This window comes from Malania oleifera, chromosome 12 (assembly GCF_029873635.1).
Source record: "Malania oleifera isolate guangnan ecotype guangnan chromosome 12, ASM2987363v1, whole genome shotgun sequence".
Taxonomy (NCBI): domain Eukaryota; kingdom Viridiplantae; phylum Streptophyta; class Magnoliopsida; order Santalales; family Ximeniaceae; genus Malania; species Malania oleifera.
In genome coordinates this window covers 5553768-5568371 of record NC_080428.1, presented here as the reverse complement: position 1 = coordinate 5568371, position 14604 = coordinate 5553768, and the positions used below count along the sequence as shown (strand labels likewise).

At 34.2% G+C, this 14604-nt stretch overlaps 1 protein-coding gene and 1 non-coding gene across 2 annotated transcripts in view; one reads left to right on the top strand and one right to left on the bottom strand.

Moving 5' to 3' along the window:
- Nucleotides 1–14215, bottom strand: part of LOC131143786 (ubiquitin-NEDD8-like protein RUB1) — an 81575-nt gene extending 67360 nt beyond the window's left edge. Inside the window, exon 1 of the mRNA XM_058092125.1 lies at nucleotides 14072–14215. The gene's annotated coding sequence lies outside the window, so the exon portion shown is untranslated. The remainder of the gene's footprint in view (nucleotides 1–14071) is intronic.
- LOC131145340 (small nucleolar RNA R71) lies at nucleotides 1876–1981 on the top strand. Its single transcript, XR_009134123.1, has one exon. It is a non-coding gene; the product is annotated as a small nucleolar RNA R71 (small nucleolar RNA).
- Nucleotides 14216–14604: the final 389 nt, after the last annotated feature.

Here is a 14604-nt window from a genome sequence, read left to right as displayed (position 1 = left end):
GTTTTCTTCGCAAGGAATCTTTCCTAAACCCTTTTATACTCAAAGTTGCCACGTGGCCTCGTTGACGAGAGACAGACTTCGTCGACGAGAGGGTGCGATCGTCGACAAAACTTAAAATCTGAAATTCACTCAATCGGGATCTCTTCATCGACTAGGGACTGAACTTCATCGACGATTCTATGCAAACTACTCATCGACGAGGACAAGATATTCGTCAACGAGTTCTGTTGTTTTTTTTTCCAAAAATTCTCCTTTTTCACTTATTCTTTATTTATCTATCACATTTATTATTTTATTAATTATTTAATCATTATAATTTTCTAGGTCATTACAATTACACTTTGGGGTTTTTTCACCGACCGATCAGCAAAACTTAATGTTACCGGGGTGGGCTTCAACTCTCCAAAATTAAATTGCTTAAAAACCGAATATAGTAGGAGGTTCACACTGGCTCCTAAGTCCAAGAGGACCCTATCGATTGTGTAATCACCGATTACACATGAAATAGTTGGGGCACCGGGGTCTTTTAGCTTAGGAGGGAGGTGACCTAAAAGGATTGAGCTTGCATGTTTGGTCAGCTTGACTTGCTTGTTCATATGCACCCTTGATTATCGCTTTTGCGTGCATAGTTCCTTGAGGAATTTGGCGTATGCAGGTATTTGCTTGATGGCATCTAAGAGAGGGATGTTGACCTTAACTTGCCTAAATGTGTCCATGATGGCTTTAGTAGTGGTCTCCTTCTTAGATTTAAAGGGTGCATGGAGAGTTGCAGTGTCAGAAGCTGCATTAATATGGTGGGAGAGTGTTTCATTTTGTGGCAAGGTAGATGCTCCAGTGTTTGCCTCTGACTCATGAGAGAGAGGGATGCTTACTTTTGTAGGTTCAGCCTTCTTCTTTTCTTTTCCCTTCTCTGGACTTATCATTTCCCCAACCCTATTGTTGATCTCCCTACCACTCCTAAGTGTGGTTATTGCCTGGGCATGTACTTTATACAGTAAAGGGTCTATTGTGGTCTCACATTCTATTCCACATTGATTCTAAGGTGCTGTTTGCAGTAGGTTTGACAACTCACCTCTATTTCTCCCACCAACTGACCTTGTGAGTTGCCTTATAGTGGCCTCCAACTTAGCTATGGATTGCGAGTGAGAATGGAGTAATTGCTGCTTCTCGTGGCGATTTGCTTCAATGCTTTGTAAGATTTTCAACACTGTCTCTTGAAGGGAATCATAGTTAGTTTGTTGAAGAGGTGGTTGTTAAAATAATGATTGCTTTTGCATTGCAATAGGGGGATCTTGGAAATTTGAATATCGTCGAGGGAGTGAAGCACTAGGGTTCTTTTAAGGTCTTTGGACTTGAAAGCCCGGAGCTTGTGGCCTCAATGGGAAGCTGGGGTATTGCTTCCATATGGAATCATAGGTATTTAAGTCGTAGTTGTTTGTTTGTCAATTATACCAATGGTGGGTGGCCTTTACGTCCTCATGCACAAGCTCAAGTTGGGAAGGCGCATGTGGGAAATTATAGCATGTATGCGCAGGGTCGGAACAATTTGCACAAACTTCTACACAAGCCATCGGTTGCAGTTGTTGTCGTAGAGACAAAAACTGATCAAGTTTCTGGGATATTATGTGTAGAGTGGGGCTTAGGTCATGGTAGGTGGTCAACTCGTAGACTCCCTTAGGTTGAGAAGTTGATGGGTTAGGTAGTCTACAGGTGGCAGCCGTGTGCTGTTGAGAGTTTTCAGCTAGATTTTCAAAGAGAACCCAGGCCTTGTTCTCGTGCTTAGTGAGCAAAGTACCTCCGCATGACGCATCAACCATAAACTTATCTCTCTAAGCTAACCCTTCATAAAAAGTTTGCACTAATTGCAACTTGGGGACCTGGTGATGTGGCCATTTACGGAGTAGGTCCCTAAAGCGCTCCCAAGTTTCAAAAAAGAGTTCCCCATCCATCTGTGAAAAATTTGTGATGGCTCTCCGAAACTGGTTAGTCTTCCCAATTGGGAAGTACTTTTTAAGAAATTCATGTTGTATGGTGGCCCAGTTGGCCACCGAGTTCGGTTCTAAGGATGTTAGCCAATATTTGGTCTTATCCTTTATAGAGAACGGGAAAAGCTTAAGATAAAGTGCATCATCACTGAAATTAGGTATGCGGACGGTGGAACAAATTTCCAAGAACTCATCTAGATGTTGATAAGGATTTTCAGTAGAGTTCCCATAAAAGTTGGGCAGCATAAAGATGATCGAAGTCTTAATCTCAAGTTATGCCGCTTGAACATTCGAGAACCAGATGCATGATGAAGATGTGTATGCATTAGATGCAAAGTAGTCTATAAGAGGCTGAAGGTGTTACTCTCCCACCATAGGTAGGTGGGGAGCGTGGGGTTCTGGGATTTGTTTAGCGAGAACCGGGGGGTTATCTTCGGCCATTGCTTTCAATTTCGACGACTCTGCCTTCTCTGGATTAGAGATAGGATTCCTAAGGGACCTACAGTATTTCTTAATCTCAAGATCTATAGGAACTATCTCGGGTTCCAAAGAACGTAGACCAAACATTCACTCTTGCAAGCACACAGATTCAAATTTCAGAAACAAAAAACAAAATAAAGAAAATAGAAATTAACAAAGAAAGTGAAAAAAGGAAAGAAAAAGGAGAGAAAATCAAAAGAACAAGGTAATAATACTCTAAAGCGGAAGTTGGCTTATAATCGTATCCCTAGCAACAACGCCAAAATTTGATAGGCTCACCAAGGCTTGGGTCCTTAACTACCAAAAATAATATTTATAAACCTAACTATCCCAAGTTCAGTAGAAAGTGGGTAAGTCGAGTATCGATCCACGGAGACTTGAAGTGCAATTATTAAACTATTTCCAATTTAGTTTACTAAAACCTTGTTATGAAAAAGAAGTGAAATATGGTATTTTGAAATGGTGATTATTTAACAACTACTGGAAAAGCATGTAATTGAAAACAAATAAATCTAAACTACTGGAAAACGGGTAAATTTCTAATTTACCCTACTCCTACAAAGTGATACTGTGGTCCAAATCAGACGCTCGACGCCATGCTTCTAACTACGTTCGTCCAAACTTCCATAAAAGTACTAACCCGAGTGGGGCAAAGCGGGAGAGGGGCAATTGAGGGCACAGGGAAGCAAGGGCGCACCAACCATCCAGAGTACGGTCGGGAACCAGAGTATACCCTGTCTCAATGATAACAAATACCTCCGTGGTTCCAGAGCCGACTATTTCCCTCTAACTGATGCATAACAGTGCTTATCCTTATCTGCAATCTTTCATCAAATACACAACAAGTAAATGAAAAGTGATAAATTGAAAGTAGCAGATGAAAACATGAATAAAAAGATCATCCATTTATCATTCCAAATGTTTGTCACTAATGCCATAAGTAGAAGAGGAGATCCTAATATACACGACTGTTTTATGAACACCGCCAATTGTCACAGGCCTTTCAGACACTCCATACACGAACTGAAACTACTCTACTCCTATTCTAACTTGACTCTCAATAACTTCCTAGGTCTGTCACTAACCTAAGAGAGGCCAAAGAGGAACCCAGAGCTTGTGTTCGTAGCGAATACTTATAGGCTCTAGGGTCTGCAAGGTTTGTTTTACAAATTAGGAAAATTTGCAGCAAATCTCACGCAGAAGATCGACACTATTGACCAAGTCGCTCCTCTGTCATTCTTGTGTGCATCCTAGTCGAGACTTGCGGGAAGTCAAGGATTCGAATCTTCAATGTCTTCAACTTCGTCGCTCATCAGGGTCTTGATGGTCGAGACTTGCAGTATCTCGATCTTCAGGAAATCTCAGAAACTCGACATAGTCACCTCGGAAGGTCTATTGGTCGAACACTTTGTCGTGACTCTCAGTATTTTTGAATTTTAGTTCTGTCTTAGTATCTTGACGTGGTCATTCCTGGGTATGGTAGCGCACTTGGTTGAACCTTGCAGCATTCTGATCTCAGTCTGAACCTTGGAGTTTGCAGTAGAAGACAAAATCGCCCTTGTGGTTTGCTGGTCGAGCCACATGGTCGAGTGTCATCTTCTTGTCTATTTATGATCTAAAGCTTCTGGAGCTTGGGTGAATGCCTGAATTCAAGCTTTGAATTCTCCAAATCCTCCTTGGCTTCTTGTAATGCCTAACTCCATGATTTTAACCAGTTTTTTGTTGAAAAGGAAAATAAACTTTGCATAGCTCTGAACAATGATAACTATGGGTAAAAACATCATAATTGAAGATAAGAAAAGGTAAATGAAAGTCTAAAATTATGTATTTTAGGGACTCATCAACTCACATGGAAGATCTCAAGCACATCCAATGGATCAAGTGTGAATTCATATGTAATGGGAATTATTTGAGGTAGAATTGTTGTAACTCTTTTAGTACTGTTTTGTAACACCCCGAACCCTTAAACCCAGGTCCAATGCGTTATACGTGATAAAATCCTTGATAATCCATAAACCAATATATACGCAACGGAAAACATAAACATAATCTCCATATAACATAATACCAGAATTGACTAATTCTAACTATAATCCATATTAAATCATCCATCACCTGTATTTCCATAAATCTACATAACTCCCAAAACAATTCAGTATTTTCACAATCATTCCTTACTCAATAACCTTAAAACATAAAGGCATAAAACATAAATATTTACATTCCCAAAAATTAACATAGAAATATACTATTTTCTTTTTCTATTTCCCCATAATGCTATAAAAACCTTGAGCTCTCAAAGCTCGATCTCGAGGAAATTTTGAAAAAAGATAAATTCATATTCGGGTGAGACACATCTCAGTAAGGGAAGAAACAATATATTAAACTCAGTGTGTGACTATCATGAGATTATACATATCATTTTATAATGTTTTCAAATCATTAACATAATACTGAAAGTCATTTTCTGAACCTAACAATCACATGCAAAGGTTTATCCAAGGATAGGGGTGATTACCCGCCCATACAAGTAGCACCCCTCTGCTCTGATACTTAGGCAACCCGAAGGTCACTACTGAAGCATGCTAGAGCACTCACCTTACTCAATAAGCCCTCAAGTGTTAACTTGATCTCGTACTCACGCATTCAACAACAGTTTACCAGCAAAGGCCCTAAGGATAGGGAATTCTACCCGCCCATACAAGTAGGTTCCCTCTGCCCTAGTATGTTATGTGGCTACTGCCATATCTGTAACTACTAGTGCACTTGCCTTACTCAGCAAGCCCTCAGGCGAAAGGTACGCCTCGCCCAATCGTAACATGTTCTACGTACATACATACTTCTAATATCATAATATATCATTCTTTCTATCATTATTCAATCATACATATCTGTTTATATTCATGGCTTAACATTACATTGCATTTTACTTTAAGTGACTCTTTCTCATTTTACATTGTTCACATTTCACATTACATTTCCATTTCATTCATTTTCCTTTTCATTTCAATTCATTTCATACCCAGCATATTTCAGCTGTTTTACCTAACATTTTTCAGCTGTTACACCTTTACCCAGCCATTTTCAGCTGTTTTACCTAGCATATTTCAGCTGTTACACATTTACCCAACCACTTTCAGCTGTTACACATTTATCCAGCCACTTTCAGCTGTTACACATTTATCCAGCCACTTTTAGCTGTTACACATTTACCAAGCCACTTTCAGCTATTTTACCCAACATATTTCAATTGTTACACATTTACCTAACCACTTTCAGCTGTTACACATTTACCCAGCCACTTTCAGCTATTTTACCCAGCATATTTCAGCTGTTGCATGGTTGCATTAACACACACAAGCAACATAGTCCATATCATGTTTTATTCATAATGCATTACTTAACTCGCATCTCATACATTTAACATATATTTGCACAGAATCTCATGCCACACAATTTAATAATAAAATTCATACATTGCCTATAAAATAAGCCAACCAGCATTTAATGTTTATATACTGAAAATATCTTTCATTTCTTACATAATTATCCTGAAAATATTTCTCACTTTCATCAGTTCATTTTCGCATATATATATCTAATAAACAACTCTAAACTTGAAAAAAATATAATTTAAATAGTTGGTATTTTACTCATACTGAAACATATACACGTACATATAAGACAATTTATTTTTCCATTAAATTCATAAAAATTCTGGTTTAATATATATTTTTTTCCTTACTTGGTTTCTTGAACTACGCCAACAAGGACTCCGAAAAATACCTACTGCGCTCACCCGAACCCTGAATCAAAAATCCTAATTTCATTAAATTAATCCTAAATAAAATATTATTTTAATACTTCCTAGGCCCTTAAATACCCAATAAATAATTATACCCTCAAATATAGTCAAATTACTAAATTTTCCAAATCCCACTCTCGCTTTAGAGTGGGGTCTAGAAAACCCCAATTGAAAATTTACCCAAGCCAAAATGACGACAACCGTGATTAGGACCACGTGGTGGTACCCGATCGTCAATTTAACCGCATATTAAAGCGAAATTGAGAAAATGGAAAAAAAATTACCTTTCCCTAGGAGCAGTGCCTAAGTCGTTCCCATGAAAAATCTGCTCCAGTAGAAATGTCGACAGTGGAACCAGGAATTCAATGACACCTTCCGTTTCCCGATTCGACGCAAACCCGTTGAAAAATTGAGAGAAGGAGAGAGACGGAGATAGAGGTGGTTGGACGCAGGAAAAATAAAATTTCAGAGGGGGGGGGGGTGTGTGCTTCCTCTGACTTCTTCTTCTTTCTTCTTTTACTTTATATATCTATATATATATATATATATATTTATATATTATAATAACTTACTTATATATATCATTCTAATTAGTTTTTTTTTTAAATCCAATGTAAAAATGTTTAATTTAATAACTAATTATTTAATTATTTAATTCATCTTAATTTAATTTAATTTCTTTAATTTTAATTTTTTTTCTTCTTTTTCCCATGCCATTCCTTTTATTTATTTATCTATTATTTTATTTATTTATTTTTCTAATTATTTTAATCATTTTAATTTTTTGGATCTTTACATGTTTCACGTAAGCTTATTGAGCAAGAGTTGAGCAAGTTGCACATACATACTAGTCCATATAGCATAGATGATTTCATGATTTCAAAGTCAAAACCATAATTTATATGATGAAAGAGTTGCATATCCTAAACTCAATTTTGTTTATAATGGGACAAGGTTAAATGGTCTAAGTCTTGTACACTTTTATAAATTTGGTCCCGGTTGGGTTAAGATCATTTGTATGTACCTAAAATAGAAGAAAATCAAGGATTTGAGGAATTAGGGAAACTCGTCGATGGTTTTCCCTAGGTACATCAATGATTTCAGATAGTAGCTAATTAAGAAACTGACTTGAAGGAAACCTTCCACTATTTGAGGAAATCGTTGACGATTTTGTGGAAACCGTCGACAATTTTATGGAAACCGTCCACAATTTCGTGAAGCTGTCGACGATTTGGGTCATTTTTAGAACAAAACAGCTAGTTTTTGTGTCTAACGTCTATAAACGAGTAGTTTTTGTGTCTAATGGTTATAAATGGCTAGTACATGATTTTTCCTATAAATACAAGGCTTCCAACTTGTTCTAAAACACTTTTAGTATTTCACATTTTAGTGAGCGTCATCTTCAAGTACATTGTATCTTCGTTAATAAATCTAGTGCTCACTATCTCTCTTGCTCTCTAATCTTGTATGTCATTAAATACTTGAGAGATTAGTGTAAGGATTTATTTGTGTTATAATTAACTCATTCAAGGAGCATCATCTACAGCAACAACACCTACTAAATCGTCTTTAAGTTGTAAAGGGTTCTTGGTGAACCTAGTTTAAAGGGTTCTCGGCGAACCTAGCTTAATAGCTCTTTGTGAGCAAGAAGGGATTTGTTCCTTTGGTGGTGTAAAGGCTTCTCCATCCCTAAAGAGTATGTATAGTGGATTTTGAATCTTTGAGTGTGTCTCAAGGCGTGGATGTCAGTAAGAGACGGAACTACGTTAATATTGTTTGTTAAGCTTCTCTTCTCTTCACTCCTTTATTTATGTTTTGTGCATGGTTTATTTTATATAATCATTTGTATCTTGCCAATATTTTCATTTTGTAAAGAAAAGAAAAAATTCACAAAAGATTCTATTCACCCCCCACTAGACTCCACAATAGGGACAACACTATCTGTCCTCCAGGTAGTAATGTTGCTGCTATACCAGATTTTATAGTGGTTAAAACAATATGACATTCTTTTCTCAAACTTGCTAACAAATTTTTGTATAGGAATGTTTTGCCACTACCACCAAGTCCATCAACAAAAAAAAACTGGTTGTTTATGCTGTACAACTCTCATTATTATGTCATAAGCAATTTTTTATTTATTTATCATTATTCAACAATGAAGCTATCACTAGGTCTTTATTTGTAACTAGAATCGAGATTCCATTTATATGATTCTCAGTATATCTGTATTTTTTATTATAAGAATCCACCAATGTAGGTAAATCATAATTAATCACCTACTTACCATGTTGTAATAACAAAATGTTTAGGTTGTGTAAAAGTTTATTATTATGGTTTACATTAAGTGTATTACTGGACAATGTTTAGTCTTCAACCATATACGTGTAAAACTCATTCCATAAATCTCTTACCCTTGATGGATTGCAGAAAACTAATATTGTTACGAACAATCTTCGTAAAGCTAATGGTAACCTAATGTTTGATGCTTACAACATTGGTGAATATTATTATCATTTTCTATTAGACCTCTCGCTTTAGCTATTTTCTTTAAAGTGTCATAGGAAGTATCATTGGCATTTAATAGGTCTTCATAACTTGTAGGCCACTTACATGATTTAGTAGAATACAAAGTAAATTTTTTTCCCTTTCAGTTAGTAAAATTGTATATATCGTTCTGATGACTTTTTTTTTCTTGATCTTATTTGGCACCACTATTTGTATATTATCCCAATACTAGTGCTATGGGAATTCTCTATATAGATAATACCTTGCACGCATTGTAATATGATTTCTTTCATTACGCAGAACTTCTGAAATTCTATAGTGCCTATTATAGTGAACTTGATGCCTATTGGGGAGATGAATTTGAAGTCACTCTACAAAAGGACAAATATGGTATAAATTAAATCTAAGAATTTTCCAAAATGCCTTAGGAGCATAGACCCACCATGCATCAAGAAAGTGTTGTATCTAATCATAATTAGTAGTTGATTGTACTTTGAGACATACTTGATCTCAACCTTTGTAGACATACTTGCATAAATAATTAACACTTTTTGTGCTACTGCAAATCTCAACATTTATGTGACAATCATTCTTCAATAAAAACCAAGGATTATATGGTACTACCTAGCGGTTGTCAACAAATATGTTGGAATGTTTATTTAAAGGGATTGGTTCAAAAGTATCCTTCCTTATGTAAATAGTGTATGAGCCATTACCTTGATATGTCTTGGATGAAAATGGTTGTGGATAGACTCTTTTACACTTTCCATTTCTCATGCACAGTGATCGCGGCTCATTGCTTCCACATAGTTCATGTATCATGTGTTTAAGTACGCATCTGTATAATCCGTGTTCTTCCTCTTTGTTATGTACTTCAGGCCTAACAATTTCATCGTAATTTGATGGACATTGTAACTTGTCATTTTCATCCAAAATAAGAAGCATATGAGTATGTGGAAGACCCCATTTTTTAAACTTAATCACATAGACATATGTAGCAACCTTTCCAAGTATCACCTTATTAACAACATTATTTTTCAATTCTTCAAAATTTTCTAAAAAAAGTCTTGATGGCAAATCTAGTCAATTATGTGGTTCTTGAATCTTTGAAGTTGTGGTCCATGCAAAGGCTTTCACCCAATAGAGGACACACTACTCTTGTTTCATGAAACCAAAGAGAAGGTGCGACCTCATGAGGGTTTCACTATTAAGGCTACCGAATCATTCTTTTGAGTTGTGATGCAACCACACAATATGATGACCTCAAAATCTAGTAATAACAAGGGTAACTCCAAGTATTGGTCGAGGGCACGACTAGAGTAGGTGTGGGATTAGTCTGGTGCGTAAGCTCAAGACACTTGGCGATATCATAAAAAAAAAAAAAAAAAGGGCAACTCCTAGTATCCTAAGAAGAAGTGTTATGTAATAAACAAGGTCAATGGCAAAGGTTATAACCTAGGGTAAGTTGGACAGTGAGGCATTAGTAGAGTTTTGGCTCCACATTAATGCTCTCAAGGCTCATCAACACTGACTAGTATGGCCCATATTACTCACCTATTATGTCTTCAAAAGAAAAGGATTAGATATGAGTGAAGGGTTTTTCATATGACCTATGCAAATTAAGGAAGATGCCTCTAAGAGGTTTCACTACTTCATCCCTCTAGTAATCCCTCTAGTTGTGTGCAGGAGCAATCACAACTAGTGGTGAAACAAGTACAAGATGAAACAAGACAACTCATACAATACAAACAATTTATCCAGGAAAAAAATACACTTAACCAAGAATGAAATAAACCAAGAACATAAAAATAAATACCACAAAGACACCTAATAACTACAAACAAAGAAAGGACAAAAAAATAAGAAGAAGAAGGTGAGTCACACACAAGGAGCAGCTCGACTCTCTAAAGGTTTGGAGTGGAGTTGCCAAATTTTCGACGTTGGATTCCATACAAAGGTATGGATAAAAGGTTTTGCATTACAATTCCCAAACAATAAAACCTAATGAAAATTAAAGGCTCTAACTAAGAAAAATCTCGAATATTGGACAAAAGAGCACCCACCTTATTTTTTAAAGGTAAAACAAAGAAAAAACTCTAAAATATCTATGAATCAGAGAATGGGTTCACGAGTATAATTGTACGTAGAGAATGTGGTTGACTAACCATTATAACAGAAATTGATTAACTAGATCCCTTGTTAATACTCACTTTAAGAACGGTTATCATTGTATATAGTGTGCGTGTGTGTGCCTTAAACAAAAAAGAACAAGAAGTTAGAAACAATGTCCCTTCTAATCCCTCGATGACATGTCACCGTCAAAGAATTCACAAAATAGGGTTCTTGGAAAACACTAATTATTCTTTACGAAAGGGGTGGTCTTAGAAAACCTTAAGTTTTGAATATTGAAAAGATAGGGTGTAAGATATGATTTTTTTAGAATTGATGAATTTAAAGAGAATTATATTTGAAAAGCAATATATTTTGGAAAGAGGTGAAGCATTGGAAATTATTTGAGTTGAAATCAATTGAGAAGGTAATAATTTGAAAGGAAATGTTTAATGAGATTTGAAGTCCATTGAACAAGGTAAGGATTTGAAATGAGGATTTTTCAAAGAAAATAAAGATTTTGAAAAGGATCTAGGGCTCATCATCAAACAATGGGAAAGAGGATTTTAAAATCTCTTAAATTTTGGAATGATCATTTGAAAATCAAATTCTAAAAAAGACAGAAGATTCCATGTTTACCCTCCATGACTCCTTCTCGTTGGTAAGAATAATTACTTCCCTAACTGTTCCATCATAAGTCGAGATGAGGACATGAAAAATCAACATGTGGCACATCTAAACTTCTAAGATGAAACAAAAAAGGAATGCCTTAATCTCCAAATCAGCTAAAGTCGTCTGACAGAGGATACAAAGGAAACACGAGTGATCAATATGATAAATTGTACGTGGAATCTAAGCCAAACAAAGCTTAATTAGGGTTTTCTTTTAAATCGAAGTCATTTTAAAGATCTATCAACTTTTCTTGACATTTTTATAGTTTCTTTATATATATATATATATATATATATTTATTTATTTTTTAGGAATTTATTTACATTTATTTCAATTTTTTAATTTTTGACAATTTATACTATACAAAAACAGAAGGAAAAGCTTCCATCTGAATTCGATGGGTTAAGTGAAGAAGAAAATGAAAGTAACAAATCTGTTTCAAATAAAGAAGAAGAACAAGATGTTTTCATAAACCTAATGAACAAAGTAATAATACAAAAATGGTTGTGTGAAATTGAATTAAGGATAAAGTATAGTTTCTCTCAAAAATTTATTGCCCTAATAGATTATGGTGTTGATCTAAATTGTATAAGAGAAGGATTAATTCCTACTAAGTATTTTGAAAAAAAACATCTGAATTTTTTTATGGAGCAAACAAGCAAAGATTACAAATAAAATATAAAGTTCTTGTTGCACGAATTTGCAATCAGGGAGTTTGTTTCAAAACAAGTTTTATCTTAGTATAAACAATTACGCATCCAGTAATATTAGGATTACCATTTTTGAATCTCTTAACACCTTTTCAAATAACAAATGAAGGGATTGTGAAAACACAACCAAAAAAACGCAATTTAAATTTTGTGTTAACGAGGGAATTTGATTGGTCGGTGTGAGAACAGTTCGGGGACGTTAGGAGTTTCACCACAAAAAAATCGTGCTGCGTTTCAACGGTTCACGGAGTGTACGAGTGGGGATTTGAATTTTGGGTGTAGGGACTCGTGGGATCGCATGCTGTGCACTTCAGCATCCAGAGGAAAACCTTTGTTTGCAAAATGGGTTGGTTCTTAGGTAGGGCATGTTTGATATTACTTTTATTTTGTATTTTTAATTTTTATTTCTTAAGAGTTAAAAAATAGATTATAAAAATATGTTCATTTATATTATTAATTTTTTATTTATACTATCACTTTCAAATTTTTTGCTAAAAAGATAAAAATTAAATTTTATGATTTTAAATTATTTTGACAACCTATTAGTCAAACATTTTAATATTTAAAAATAAATTTTTTTGAATTAAATTATTCATTTTATATACTTCTAAATTAAAATCAAAATCAAAATCAAATGATCGTATGAATTTAAATATAATTAAAAGAATATATATATATATAATTTTAAAAATATAATAAAGTCAATTACAAAAAACTTTTACTAATTTTCAATTGTCATATCAAATAAAATTTTTATTGTAAAATAAATTTCAAAAATAAAACAATTAAGTAAAATAATTATAATAAATTTTATTTTTATTATAGTAATTTTTTAATGTGTATTATTTGTAATTTTATTATTTTAATCATATTTTATAATAGTATTTGATTTAAATAAAATTAGCATTTTTAGCTATTTTTCAATTTGTATTAGTTTTATAAATGTTAACCAAATATGTTACTGGTTTCTAGTTTTTAGTTTTTTTTTTTTCATTTCTCTAATTTTTTACAGTAATATCAAACAATCCCTTAAGTTTAAAATATACTGGTCCATTTGTTAAAGATGTTTCTGTCATTCCAATTATAGATAGTTTGTAATCCGGAATTCGATCATCTCTTAAAACTAGAAGGAGAGAATTGTTAAGTCCAGTTTTTACTAGTGGTTTAAGTCCTATTTGAACACAACCAATATGTAGATCATTAAATCCTAGTTTAGTATAATTTTTTAGAGTCTTTTTAGATAGAAGATTCTTGGAATATGTTTTACCTGCAAACTTAACATTAATCTCTTTTGTTTTTTGGCCAATTTTTTATTTAAAATCTAACAAATTTCCCTTTTTGTATATTGTTTCCTTGTTGAGTTCGGGTAGTTCCCAATTAGCTAACTCTTTATCATCCCAACATGACTCATGACTAATAATTGTTTTCCCAGCTTTACTTCCTTGTGTACTACTAGCACCTGAGACACTAGCCATATGGAGATCAAAATTAAAAATTTTTATTCCGCAATTCTGTAGGTTATCCTGTACTTATTGCCCTCCAAAATCATCAAAATGGAACTTTCTGCCTAACCTTAGAATCTCTAGGTCTAAAAATAACCAATCCTAATTTCCTTAAGAACTTGGCTCTGATACCAATTACTACCCAGGTAGATGAATACTAAAGAATAATTAAATAGTATGAGTACACATAAAGATAGTTAGATAATTATGAGTACACAAAATGATTAAAGAAAGGAAATATAAATGCAATAGTAATTAAAAACAACAATACTTTAATTAAATAAAATACAAATTATGACTTACAAATTGTTTAGATTATTCTAAGATGATTGGGAAAACTAGGAAATAGCCTGAATGAACTCCATTTCAGAATCTTTTACAATTTTTCTTCGTAGGAAGTGATGGAGGAAGTGAGTGATGATGAAAATTGAGTGATGATCGAGTTATGATTTTTACAAAGGTTTGGGAGTCTTTTATAGACCCCGGACTTCAGCCCGAATACAATTTAACTTTTTAATAGTATTGGCACATGTTGGCACACGTTGCCGACATGAGAGATAAACATTACAAACTTTTCATAAAATTCAAGACTTGAGGATGTCTTCTGGCAATATCTCCCAAAAGATCACCTCATGCTTCATTTTAACAAAGGTGATGGAAGACTTCTTGTTTGGTAGTGGGGGAAACTTCAAGGAAATTTCTCTTGTTTGTAAGTAGGAAACTTCAAGGAAATTGCTCAGACGGGCCCACCTTTGGTTTCTTCTTGTTGCAAGAATATCTTCCACGTGTTTTTTGTTGCAAAAAATTATTCTCTTCAAAAATTGTTTTCCAAATTA